We start from the raw sequence: 14,921 nt of genomic DNA, 5'->3' as shown, positions 1-14,921 counted from the left end.
TGCCACAATCTTTTTAATTCACATGGCTAGTTGAAAAGCACATATGTAAATTATTCAAAGTGAGAGTGACTTTTAGAAAGCACACGTCGGGAAAATATCTCCCAAGTCCCATTTTGCTTAGGTATGCAACCTTTAAATTATTAGACCATGTACCCCATTTTGTAGATGAGGAAGTTTTTGCAGGTTTTGAAACCTGTCTACTTCTACACCTCCTCTGTGCAACAGATATAGGTTCAAGTATCCTAATTTTACAAAGTAGTTATTCCTACCTTAGAATGCAGCTGCCAGAAGTTTGTATTTGGGAGAGACCCATCCCACTTGGATACCAAGAAACACACTTGTCATCATTTCTCAACTTCTGCCCCTGGCTTCAGAGCTACTAATTTCTGGAAGGACTTCCCACATGCAATAACAAGTAACAAGAGAACAATTTACTTTTCAGTTTCAAACTGTATTGTGTCCATGATCAGTATTTTCCCTTTAAAGAGAGATGTAAATCTGCACAATGGTTAACATATATATTTTTTTTGGTTCAATACATGCTTGCCTTTGGTTTTCCTACATAAAGCATATCCAGCTATTCAGAAAAGAACAAAGTCTTTATCTCCATTTGTCGGTTCCTGTGAAGCTAAGATGGCTGCCATCCTTCAGTTATCACAGTACTGTACCTTTAGTATAGACAGCATCAGCACAGTGATAACTGAGCCAGGGCAGCCTGTCAGTCATTGTCTGCCCATATCCTTGGGATAACTGCTCTTCCTTTATGGAATGCAAAGGACGCCAGAAGTCAAAGCTTTATCTGTCCTCCTTGAAAGCATATCGCACACATTGAGATTTGGCTCTTGATTACTACAGCTGAGCTGTCACTGAGGACTTTGATGCACATTTAACAAACACGTATTAGAAGAAATGCTGCTTCTGAAATTTATCCACCATATGGTACCACATGGCAAAATAACTGTTTCCGCTATACTGCAAAACTGTATTTACTGAGGAAATGGAACCGGAATCATTCCAAAGAAACTAGCATTATGATCCAGTCCCCATTTGATGCAAATGAAAAACAGCACAGGAGCTGTTCAGACACAAACACATTGTTGCCTGATTCCACCCCCCCCCAAAAAATGCAACACAATTTTGGCTATGGTTCAGTGATGTGCACATACTAGAGCAGCAATCATTTTATGCCAGTAGCTCCTCTTGCCAAATCACTTTTTAAGCAGCCCCAGTTTTTACAAAGCAGCTGGGAAGGGCAGCATTTTAAAAAGTGCCAAAATTCCAATGTGCTTTATCACTTGCATGTATGTTATACCACCTCACTGAAACAGAGCTATTACATTTGATAACCCAGTTATATTGGAATGTAAAATTTCATCAGATAACCAGCTGCAGAATAAGTTCAGACTATTCAACAGTACAATTAAAGAAGGAATATATACATACAAAGCAGGAAGGGTGCTGGATTACTAGTAGCAAATGTGGAACAGTCTAGAAGCAGAAATACTTGCCCTATATATTTCAATACCGTTTCCCGACCATAGTCTATGGTCAAAGAGTAAATAGCATTCATACTTAGATAGGATTATATTAATAACTATGTTGGTACTTAGAAAAAAAACACTGAACTACATACTTCCAACTATAAGAGAGTGGAAAACTCAGGAAGAGTCCTAACAGTACTGGATAAGGGAAATGTCACTCCAAATCTCAGATGGACCATCCAACCCAGAGTCAACGATGCTGGCATAAAGGCTGCATGGTGAATCGGCAAGTCCTTGGTTCAAATCTTACTTCAGCCATTAAGTCAAAAGTTGTCCTTAGACGAGCTGTGATCTCCCAGCTTCAATACTGACTTTTCAGGGCTTCTGAGAAGGAGTTTGGGGAAGCTTTCTATCTCACTACTCCCCTTCCTGACAGAGAAAATGCTGTGAAAAGCCAGCATAGCACAGTGGTTAGAGTGTTGGTCTAGGCTCTCGGACACCCAGATTCGAATCCCTACTTCTGCCATGGAAACTTGTTGGGTGACCTTAGGACAGTTACACTCTTGGCCTAGCCTACCTCACAGGGTTGTTGTGAGGATAAAATGGAGGAGAGGAGAATGATGTGAGCCCACATGCTAGTTTTAGGGAGAAAGGCAGGGTATAAATAAATAAGTAAAAAGTTTTGGAAACTATAAACCACATTCTTTTCTAAAAGTGCCAGACTGGGGTAGTCGACACTCCAACATTACGACCCCAACAAATTGTGGGGTGAGGAATCATAGAGGGGGGAACAACTGGGAGATACCACTCATCCTCCACAATGTAATCGTATGAAACAGCTGCTCACCTGGGATCAGTAAGTGGCTTCCTGCTCACCTAGCCTTGAACCTCAGCAGCCCACTGCTACAAACACAACGGGACTGTATTTACTGCTCAAATCAAGGAGAAAGTGAGCAGGAAACTAGTCCCAAACCTGAGTAGCACCTGTGCAGGTGATTTATTCCTTTGTATGCTACAAAGGGGAAATTTGTGGGTAAGGGTGTAAACTGGGGGGAGAGGGATTCACATTTCCTGCCCTCCTGGAAGCTATAAGCAGCTAGGAGATTAATCGGCTCAATGTATACCACCACTCTAGTCCATTTTTATTTTTTCTCACTGCCCTCTGTCTCCCAGTCTCCAAGAGGGCAATGAGCATGCTCATATTTCACCTGGCATTTGTGAACAGGGTATAAACTAGGGTTGCCATACCCCCCCCCAGTGGAGGCAGGGTCCCCACCACCAACAGGTCCTGCCCCCCAGTGCCAATCAGCTGGCTGGCTGGGGGGTTTACTTGAAAAAGAACAAGACCCAGGCTTGGTTGCTGGCATGCACAGGAAGTGATATAGTCATGCCAGCAACATACTGGTGACACTCTGCTATTTGGGCAAAAATTCTATGGTAGAAGCCACTTCCTGTATGATTCTGCCAACCAGGCCTGGGCCTTTCTCCAGGTAAGTCCCTCCCATCCTCCACTGGTTGCCGGGAGGGACCTGGTAACCCTAGTACAAACTAATATTTTTATGTAGACCTCAGAAGTTCCCTAAGTACACACAAACCCATACCTTGTTTGTTTGTGGCCACATTTCACAACCTTACTGCATCATGACCACCAAGTTCTCTATTATAGGGACATTAACTGCTGGGAATACTGGAAATTATAGGGACTGACCCATTAACTGTTGGAAATTGGGACAGGTGTCTTTTTGTAAAAGCCCTGAATCACTCCAACATGGTAAGATACATATGCTGAAACTCGCTCTTGTACATGATGAAGGTATATGGTGAAAGTCTGGCCAGCACGTGAAGGAAACAGGTCAATCCTGGGCATACCCATCCAAATCTGTTGAAGGGTTTCATTCCATTTAGAATAGCATTGACTTAAACACCACCACCATGGCTATTTAACTTGGTGGCAATGGCAAAGACCCATGCTGAAAATGCTTATATCCCATCCAAAAGAAAATAATGCCACTATGCTTTCCCCTAGTTACCAGGGATCTCCTACATGAACTGTTACAAATAGTGAAAAACATTTTTTTAACAGATTAGCATTCAGCTTGCATCAGTGTTGCAACCTTGGAATCCTCACTATTCCATTTCACCCAAACGATCAGCCTAAACATAGAGACAGACCAGCCCCAGCATTAGGTAGTGATGCAGGAGATTTGGGGCACTGTAACAGGTGCCAAATTGTCAACATTATTACAGATGTAACTACATTCATCTCCTGCTATGCCTGCCTTCCCTCTGTTTCTCTCTCACTGTCTAAAATTTGGCCTAGTTTCCACATGCAGGACAATAAAGTGATTGACTTGATTGACCCACTGCAGAGTGCAGGTGTTAGATTCCAGTTCTGAATGCTCCTTTGGAGAGAGAGAAAAAGCTCTATGTAAACAGAAAACTAGCACAGCCAGGAGACAGCAGGTCTCTCTTCTTCCTTGCTGTGCTTCTTCTCCGTTTGCAGGGAACTTTTAACACAAGTAAGCGTTTCCAAATGGAATCTTCCATGTGGTCTACTGTGCTGCAACCCATTCTATCATGTCTATCTCCTGCATGTGTAAATCAGGCCTTAGACCCCTCACACCCCCAATATCTTGGGCTGCAATACTCTCTCTAAGCTGTAGAGTCTTGTGAGCAAAAATTCTACTTTGTGAGCTACTGGCGTTAAAGTTGTGAGCAATTTGGCTACTGCATAAATTAGTTTGCTCTGGAGCCATCCTTCCAGAGCTAAGACAAAAATGTGTGAGCCAGAGGCTAAAAAACCGGTGAGCTAGCTCACACTAACTCAGCTTAGAGGGAACACTGGCTGCAACCCGTCTTTTCTTCATGCCTACCATGTAAAAGAAGACGGGGACGGCAAAAGATGAGATGGTTAGACAGTGTTATCGATGCAACAACCACGAAATTAAGCAAACTCCGGAGGACGACGGAAGACAGGAGGGCCTGGCGTGATGTGGTCCATGGGGTCGCGAAGAGTCAAACTCGACTGTGTGACTAAACACCACCACCACCATGTCATGTATGTTGCAGAGGTTGTCTAAACAAACTATAATCTCTTTAGTTTAAGTAAGGGGCAGTGTTGGGTTTTTCTGCACATCCCCTTGGAGGGGAATTATTCCAGGGATTTCTGTAGGGCTACCAGCTTGAAGTAGAGAAATATCTGGAGATTTGGGGGGTGGAGCCTGAAGAGGGCATGGTTTGGGGATGGGAGGGACTTTGGTGGGGTATAATGCCATAGAGTCCACCTTCCATAGTGGCCATTTTCATCAGGTGAACTGATGTGTCGCCTGGAGATCAGTTGTAATAGCAGGAGATCTCCGGCCACCACATGGAGGTTGGCAACTCTAGGTGCCTGCCACCCTGGATGCAGTACAGTAGCTCGGCCTTTGGTTTCTGGTACAACTATCTTCCATAAAAACCAAGAGGACAGCTCAATGTCCTCGGGAGGTCACCAGAGGATTCATGTGGTCTGGATTGTCCTCTCTTGTCTTATTCCAGTCTCCTTCACTAGACACAGGAAACAAAATCTCAGCTACTCTTATCTCTGTCAATGTTTTACATTATTGGAATTTAAGACAACCTGTAGGGAGATAAGGATTTTTTTCCATATAGAGACAAAAGGCTTCTATAAGCCTAGTTAGGATTAAAATAAAATGAATTAAAATACATTCAGTAGAATGTGGACCATAACTTTAGGGTTTGTTGTTCATTGGCATTTAGAACCTAGAATATGAAATGTTGCATAAGTCTCTTTAGCAATGAAAAGGACTGAACTGTGATTAAAAAACAAAACTACATCTGAATTTGAAAAATGGAAACTGAAGTAAGCCAGTTTGGGTCCCCATTGGGGAGAAAGGTGGAAGTAAATAGCAACACTAATACTTACTATAGAAATACTAATCAGTTATTAAACAGAACTTGCTATATTGACTATTTTCAAAAACATCCTGCACAGATATTTTTTAAACACAAGAGGGCAATAATGAGACAAAAACATCTTGGAAAAATACTGGTTTTTTAAAAAATGCATACAACATGGTGTTACATAAAAAGAGCAGAGCTAGTATTTTAACACAATGGAATATGATGGCCTAACACCCAGTTACACAAAGTTGATTGTTTGGTACATTTAGTGATTTGACAAACCTATTCATCCCAATTTACCAAGTACCTTCTGGAAAGCCAAATACCAGTCTGAGAGACCGAAACACAATAGCCACAACAAAGAGACCTTCAAGCACTGAGGCAATTGTGCATAAACTTCTAGATGTAAGGATCTCTCCCCACCTCTTTCACATAACACACACAGAGAAGAGATGACCGGCATATTACATTTCAGACAGTGCTGGTCACGTGAGAATCAGTTCCTCTCCCCTCCACAGCCCACTTCAAGGTGAGCACCACATCCACATTTTCCAGTGCTGGATATGTCCCCCACCCCACCCCATGTTGCATTCTTCAGTTTATGGCTGTTTCCATGTAAAGACTGTTGCTGGGGGATCAAGACACACATAGTGACTATTTATCATAACCTTTTAAGACAGAGGCTTCAGATATTCACCAGTCCATACAAATAAAAGAGGAAGCATGGATTAATGCATCTTCCACAATTTGCACATTTTGGGGAACAGGCTTTTGTTTTGATGTGCTGTACCCTGTAATTTTAGCAATTAAAAGAAAACCTTGCCCCCCCCCCGATAAAAATTCATACACACACAAAAAAAAACTAGGTATTCATCAGATATTTTTCAGTAAGAAAAACCTCTTGCTAAAGTTTCTGTGAGGCGAAATTTGCTTTAATATCTGACTTTTGCAGTTTACAAAGAACTCTGTTTTCTCCAAATAGAAACTGAAGAATGCACAACCATTTCTGACAGTAGGACAATGGCCTTTCATAGATTATTGACATTTATGCATTTAACCTGAGGACAGACCTGATTATAGAACTAGGCAAAGAAAGAACAGTTACAACCCCCCCCCCCACAGTAGGTAGCCTAGTCTCTAGACTACAGAACTCTCAGTTCTATGCTACTGAAAGCAATGGGATATCTGCACCACTCTAGAGATCACAATTTCAACCATGCAGGGACCGTGGTCATCTTTCATGGTATCAACAATGCTGCTACTGGAGAAAACAGAAGGCTTGTTGTTTTCAGTGCTCTTTGTATATACAGGAAAGCCAATACGTTGTTTCCCTCTCTGTATGCTTGATGTAAACTCAAACACCTGGGGCTAGAAGTTAAGTCTTTGTCCCCTTCTTTGGCAGGAAGCTACTGGCTGTAAGCCCTCACCTTCTTCTTGCTCTTCACTTACCTGGCCAGCAGTGGAGTCCATTGTCATGCTTTCCATTGGCCACCTCCTCAAAAACTTTTATCTATATTTTCCTTCTCCCATCTGGTTACATAGTGCCAGAAGGTAAAGAAGCACCACTGAAGGGATGAGGAGAATGGTATTTTTACTTAAGATTTTGCAGCCCCCCCTTCCACCAAACCCAAACAAATAAAACTCAAGTTAATACTGGTGAAGAACATAAACATCAGAACAAGCCCAAAGAGAGATACTATCCATATCAGAGAACTATGGGGAGCAAACCATGAACGAAGAAAAAGATTCTTCTTGGAGTCAACATGAGCTGGGTCATTGACTTCAACAAAAGTTCATCTGTATTTCCCCCCATTCTTTTATAAAGCATGTGTGTGCACATAATATACAATGTCCACACACATACTTCAGACTTCTTATTCTATAGTAGCTGTCTTCAAGCTTACCAGACGCTTGGGCTCCATTATGGGACTTAGGACCAAAATATGGAACATGTTATTAGCCCAAAAGAGCACCTATGCGGGAGGGCATATGGATCAAGGTCATAGTGCTCAGGGTGGGGGGAATCTTCCACCTATGCTATCTCCCCAATCAAAATAAAAATGGTATCTCCAGGGTGCTTTAAGTTCTAGTAAGGGGGTGTGGAAATACAGGAACCTATATTAAAGAAGACAAAATAATCAGTTTTGATGGGGAAAATGGCATGGATTGTCTTGAGTCCTCTTGTGGGAGAATGTGCAGGATACATATATTTTAAAGTAATAACTGAGGGAGAGTGAGCCAATCCTCCCTCCTGCAGCTGCTTTTAGGAGTCAAATACCACATTTGGTGTTTCTGCACCTGTCCGTTTTTATCTTTTTCTCTGTCCAGATACAGAGAGGAACATCAGGCTTCCTGAACCTTGGTTCATGAGAAGGGATTTTAGCAAGCATAGTTTGCCATACAGTGGTGACAGTAGCTATACTTTCTGAAAGCACCTCTTTTTCTCTCTGCAACAAAGCTATTAAATTTATAGAAGCCCTTGCTCCCCCCTTTGCATCTGGGAACTCTATTCTCTCCTTTTGTATTTTTAAGCTAAACAACAAAAAGGAAATAGTTATATTGAAACTGAGGCAGACCACTTGGAGTGACAGCCCAACCAGCTGGGTGAACACCAATACTACAGAGCTATTCAGCTGAAGTGAAGCAGTAAGTGGAAAGATTCAAGACACTCAATACTTTGTGGACTACAAAAAATAAAACGTTATTCTCTACATTAAGTTCCATCTATTTTACTAAAATGAAAAGTGAAGTATAACTAATTCTATAGAATGAACAAAACTGAAATACAAAAATAAGCCAAGCAAAAAATTTCTGGGAAACACCCAGACATGGAATGGCAAAAACAACATGGGTTAGAAGATTTCAGAAGACTGACTGTTAATTCTAGACATCATTACTTTACAAGAACATTATATAATGTAATATTATGGTAACCATATGATTCCAGCTCTTTAAAATTGGACATTAGGACGTAGAGTGGGGAATCTTGAGTGCAAATCCTTGTTCAGACATTAAAAGCACTGAGTGAACTCACTATCTTAAAATCTAACCTACTCTGAGGACTGTTATGAGGATAACATGGGAAAACCCTAGCATAGGCTATGGAAAAAGGGTGGCACACAAGCACAATACACTAACTTGGATGCTAGTTGGACTTCAGCTTCCACAGACCTTCTAACATTTCTCCCTTTTTCATGTTTCTGTTGTCTAAAATGCCTCTTATGTAAGACATAAGGAGCTGGCTTATACTGAGTCACAGCATTGGTCTGTCTAACAGCAGCACAGGCTAGTTTGACTGACAGTGGCTTTCCAGGGTTGGGGGAAGAGGTCAGCCCCCCTCCAGATCCTTTTAGCTTCATGGTCAGGGGAGGCATTTCAGGAACAGAGTCAGTTCCACCCCACTCCCTTCCCAGCTCTCAGACCACATGGCTTTATTTCTGAGAAGCACCTGGCCAAATTGTAGGTTCTGGACACTGGCTATTATAAACAAGTAAATGGGCCAGTGTACAAGGTATGCAAGCCCATGGGGTTGCCAACAGGTCTGGAGAAAAATATTCTGTCCCTTTAACTGAGGCTTAATTTATGTTATTTATCAGGCAAGGCCATGCAAAGCTTCAACTGTCAATTTCTAAAAGTTGAGCCTCTATAAAAGTTACAGGGCTTTCCACCCAGGTCTGTTGGCAATCCTGAGTGTCTTGCCAATATTAGTAATATTGCTATAGTTACTATGAGAAATTAAGAAGTAACCACAACATTTTTTTGAAATTTAATCTTGAATATATTCAGAAGGCAACCTGCAAACCTTACCTCCCTCAACATCTGAAATCTGTGTGTGCCTCCTTCACTGAAATGACACCCCTGATTTAACTTATACATACTAAGTATTATTAAACCACAGGGCTATGGCACCATCCTTATAGCTTTGTGTGCAGTTTACATCATTGCAAATCACACACATTGTTCAATCTATTCAGCCTCAAGATGAGCTGTCTTAGATTGCAGTCTAGTTTATGAGACCCTTGACATCAGTAGTGCAGATCCCCTACACACTTAACAGTGGAAGCTATACACCTGTACACCCCAGCTAACCTACCACTGTACAGCCTTTTCCATTTTTATACTAGCTAGAAAAATTTGCCTTGCAACCATGATTAGTAAGAATGAACAGCCACCTTGATTAAAAATATTAAAAGCAATCCACTGAGAACTTATCCGCCAGGCTTGTTGAAACTAATGGTTTGGTTCAACGAGGCTTGAGCAAGAGGCATTCCCAAAGGACTTTCCCTGCTGTATGTAATTACAGTAAAAGCAGAACTCAAAGTGCTGTGGGTGCTACTAAGAAGAAAATCTATATATTTGAAACTGATGAATTGCTGATGGAAGCAAAATACAGTCCTACCCACTAGAAAACCACAATTCTGAGAACAGAGAGATTCCATATAGACCATTAAAGTTAAGCAATTTGTCATGTAAGTCTAATGAGACAGATTTCTACCCTATATGCTTTTTTACAAAAGTTCTCTTGAATGCTTGAATGCACTGGTATTCAACCTTTTTGGATCCAGGACCCACCTCACATCTGTCTTTGACACAGAGACCACAGGTTTAATCTTTGTCACTTATTGTATTACCACATTATTATTCTTTGCGCCACCTATCAATCTAGAACTTCCTCTTTCTTCCACTTGGCCCTTCCTTCTTTTTCCAGGATGGGTATGATGCTGATGGAATGACCCACTTTTGGTAAGGAAAAGACCGAGCTGCAGGTTGTAAGACCAACACTGTTGCTTATTCGGAAGTGTTTGTACGTTTGTGAAGAAGTCACCACAACTCAGTTCAGTAGGAGTGCTGCCATAAATGGTTTCCTGCTTCAGAAGAACAAAGACAAAACACGGAGAGTTCACAAAATATACAGGTGACAGACAAAACCTCAACGATGCTATCCATCAGCAAAAGGTTTTCCTACATTCTTCTTGGCCCGTTTGCGGGGGTGTTGTCTATACATTCTCATACCTTCCCTTAGTTATTGGCTGCTTAGGAATCCTTATTTATGACAGCAGCAATCTCCTTCACCCTGAATGACAACTTCCACCATCAAGAACACCAGACAAACAAATGGTCTCCAAACCCCTTCTTCGTTACACTTCAGCTGTAACATTCAGGCATGTAGTTCTGCCCCTTTTTTGCCCCAGACAAACATACCCCAAATCCACAGAGGTATGCTCACAAACAGATGCAAGTCTAGGAACATCACAAGTTGTTCCCTTGTATAAGAGCCATGTTGGACCTGACATTACTCCACAGCAATAATGATCCTATGTCTCATATGCAGGGAACAGACAGGAGGACAAGATTGGTTACTGAAGGGAGAGGTGATTTTTGTTCATACAGAAGTTACGGATTCATTCTCTTCCAAATCCCTTAACAGTGAAGATCAAATATGGGAAGGGGCAGCACTTGCTACATTAAAAAACAACAAAAACAGCTTACAATCACAGATGCTGCATTGGTAGAACCGAGGCTGTAGACCAGAACCTTTGTCACTTATTGGCTACAGAGAGCAAACACCCCTATATTTTGTTAAAATGTAACTGACTAGACTATCAGGAAAAGAGTGGATGATGGAGATATCTTTGACGTTGCAGCAAAACAAACTGTAACATAGAAACAAACAGGAGAAAATGCCTGTATACACCCATGGGGCCGGGGGGGCACAGAGGCTCCAGAGAGCGGATCAATTTCAGGAAGGTAGTGCTAGGTTTAACCCTCCCCAACCCTGCTACTTACTTAAAAATGCCTCTCCTGACTTAACAGCTACCTTGACTCTGGAATGCCCAGTTTCAAGATTTAGAAGTTTTGAATATCCCTGTACTCCATTTCCAAAATTCAAGGTGCCTAGAAACCAAATTTTCTCCCAATCCCAGATATGTGGAACCTGGCTATAGTAACTGAGTGAGAAAAATAAGTTTTGTGCGTGTTTTAAGGCACAGTGAAGTTGATAGCCAACTACATAAGTTGCAGAGCTAAGACATGGCACTCGGAATACTTTTAAAGGCTGAAATTCTATGAACAGGAAACGAGCACTAATAAACTTAGGGGGGCTGGCTTCCAAACAAATCTGCACAGGTTCAGCTGACTTGCCTTGGATCCTCCCGTTAAAAAGGTAAGCCTTAAAGGGCCAGCACAGAATAGTGGAAAGTATTGGTTTCTAGACAAGACAAACAGAAGCTCCAAACAGCCATAAAACACACAGGATGGTCCTGGGCAAGTTACCCTCAAACTGACCTACCTTCCATAAACAAGGACTATCACAACTCACTTCAGCATTAAAGATCCTGCAGAGAATGGACTTTTAGTTGATACAACTTCTCAATCTCCAACCATGACAAGATGCACCTGTAAAATTCCTTTGCGTATAGAGTTGTCATACACTCAAGTCCTAAATGCCAGATTGTCAGTTGCCCACCCATAGATCATGCATGACCACCTGCAGCAATCCCAATACTTCCCTCCCCAGTCCTTTACTGCCCCCTCCAGGCTTCTGTAGCAAGTGTAACTTTAGCTTTGCCCTATAGCTAGCTGAAGGGTTGGCAAGAGGGAGCACTGGGGCAGGAGCTGCTGCATCTGGAGCCTCTCTTAAAGGTACAGGCTATGAGTTAAAACTGATAACCTGCTGCTTAAAATATTTTAGCATCTCAAACTGTCTCCCCACATTTTGGCAGGTGAAGTATAAAGGTTAAATGGTACCCCCCCCCCCCGGTGCGTGTGTGTGTAACACAAGTAATAATAATTGAATCACTTGCTGCCCCTCTCATGGAAGATAACTATTTTAGCCGTATAATTCTCTATACTACGCACTAAAAAAGATAGTAGAAACTATTGGCTTGTTGGGCCGGAAAATCAAAGCCTGGGAGATCCATCCGACTGGTATCGGGGACCAGTGCGATCACCAACCAACCAATCAACTCAAGAAGGCAGGCTTGGACCACCCTAGCAGCCAAGGAGCCCTTGGAGGAGAAGTCTGCCAGGCAACCGCTGGGAGGGGCTCTTCACAGAGCAAACCTGGAACCGAACAAGCGTAAATACCAAGCAGCTTCCAGGCAGCCAGCGCTAGCCTCCAGCGGTAGCTCCTCCTTTTGGGATACTCACCCCAGCCAGCTTGGAGACTCCCCCGTCTTCGTCTTCCTCCTCATTCGCAGGCTCCTCCCCCTGGATGGTTCATGTAAACAACATCCAGGCTATATTTACAATCACTTGACTGGAAGGGAGCCGTGCCAGGATTCTTAAGAAAAATAATAGTGCGCAACATTTTAAAAGGCACACATGCACGCACCCTCCGGTGGAGAAGCCGCTCGCTCCCCACACCTCCTCTCTGCCCCCCATCACCACAAGTAGCAGAGAGCACCGTGCCCGATCGAATCAAAACATCAACGCCTTAATCCACCGGCGATGGGACAAGTCTCCAATGCCTCCACTTCCCGCCCCAGTGCTCGTGCTCCCCACCTAATTTTTTTAGATCCCATCACGAAAGTGCGGCTGAGGTCGAAGCGCACGGTGGTTAGAGCAGAATAGCCAGCTGTTGGAGCAGAACGCTTGTAAACAAAACCCAGCTTCTCCAGCTGTGCACCGCTAAGGGTGATCGCTCTTATTTAAAGGGGGCGGGGATAAAATGCGATCCAAGAGTCGCCTCCCGCCCCTCACCCAGGCATCCGCCAAATATTTTCCTCCGAATAAAAATTAACCAACCTTTAACTGGGCTGTCCAGCACAGCCTAAAGGTGAACTGAGAGCGGGCAGCTCGGGAGTTGGGATGCGAGGTTGTAACGCCCTGCAATAAACACCCGCTCGTCCCCTCCCTAATACCCCCCCAACTCTCCCACAAGCCGCTGCCTTTTGCTCACTCACCTTTCCAGCCGTGTCTTCTACCCCCTCTCTTTTTTTCTTTGTTCTTAGCGATCTTTGCATGAAGATTATCTAATGACGCAGCAATAGACTCGCCACAACGTGACTGTCGCCATTTTTCTGTTTTTATTATATCTCTCACACACTGCCATGTGATGTGATAGAAATCAAAAACACACACACGCAAAAAAACTTCCGGGTCTTATGACCAGAAAAAGAGCAAAACAAAGGGAGGGAGACAACTTCAGATAAACGTACACAAAGCAGCTTGTTTGGGTCCCTCTTACAGTCAAGTGAGGGTGTCGGTTGGCAAAACACACGGAGCATCGCTCGGAACCCGGCACAACTTGTCAGCTGCGAAAGCGCCTTACCTCTATATCACGTACGCACGCCTCAGTTGTTATTATGGCATCAGTGGTAGTTAAGATGGTATCAAAACAGAACTGGTTCTGCCTGGGGAAAAAATGCCACTCGCTCCCTGTCAACATTGTTTCTGTGATATGGTAGCATGGAAGAACAACTCAAATTAAATTTTAACCCAGCCCCCCCCCTCCAGTTGTATCACTATTTTAAACACTTGGTTTGTAAAATTACTATTATTTATAACATGATGTTAAAACATGAAGATATTCCCAGCATGGCAGATGTTCTTTATTTTACCATGACAAAAGTGTTGTGACATCTTAGCGACCAAAGGCTGGCTCCCACCCACATACATCACTGAATCTGATCATCATTTGGTTATTCACCCTGCTTTCAGGCTCATAGTGGATGTGTGAATGGACTCCATTTAAAAAGCAGTCAAATTATTCGAGGGGCTATTAAAGTCTGTCTGTCTCTGGATTCTGATGGCTCATATTACCCATGCATTGGATAAAGCACTTGCCAAGTAGGGCACATGCTTGGGTGAAACAGAGCTAACAGATTTTAAATTAATGCCACAACCCCCCACAATGGAATTCCTTCTTCTGGAATATTTCACAATTTGACTAACTAATTATAGGGTTTTATTTTAAAGTTATGATCTAATCCCAAAACACCAGTCCTTTCTCTATAATGGCATGCCTGTTTGCTGAGCATCCCCGGAAGATAAGAATTTCAGCAAGTTACTGTCATATCAAAATATTGCAGGGGCTTAAAAAACACAATGGATCAGAATTCCTCATCTGCACAACACCAGGAGCTTTTAAATACTGAATGGCTCACCATTTCCTATTTCCTACTAAGAACCCTGCTTTGTTACTGTTGCTTCTGTGTTAACAGGCAGGAGAAAAGTGCTCAAAGGAAAAAGAATAAGAGGGTAAAGGTAAAGGTTCCCTTGCTCGAAAGCCAGTCGAATCCAACTCTAGGGTTGCGGTGCTCAACTCCGTTTCAAAGCCGAAGAGCCAGCGCTGTCCGAAGACATTTCCGTGGTCATGTGGCCGGCATGACTAAACACCAAGGAACGCTGTTACCTTCCCACCGAAGTGGTACCTATTTATCTACTTGCAATTTCTTGCTTTCGAACTGCTAGGTTGGCAGAAGCTGGAACTAGAGATGGGAGCTCACTCCATCATGCGGCACCCGGGTCTCGAACTGCTGAACTACCGACCTTCCACAGCCTGCAGTTCAGCGTTTTAACCACTTGAGCCACCGC

The sequence above is a fragment of the Gekko japonicus genome, unplaced genomic scaffold (assembly GCF_001447785.1).
Source record: "Gekko japonicus isolate JY-2015 unplaced genomic scaffold, Gekko_japonicus_V1.1 scaffold1219, whole genome shotgun sequence".
NCBI classification, from domain to species: domain Eukaryota; kingdom Metazoa; phylum Chordata; class Lepidosauria; order Squamata; family Gekkonidae; genus Gekko; species Gekko japonicus.
The sequence above is the reverse complement of the archived record's forward strand: the minus strand, read 5'-3'. Positions refer to the sequence as shown.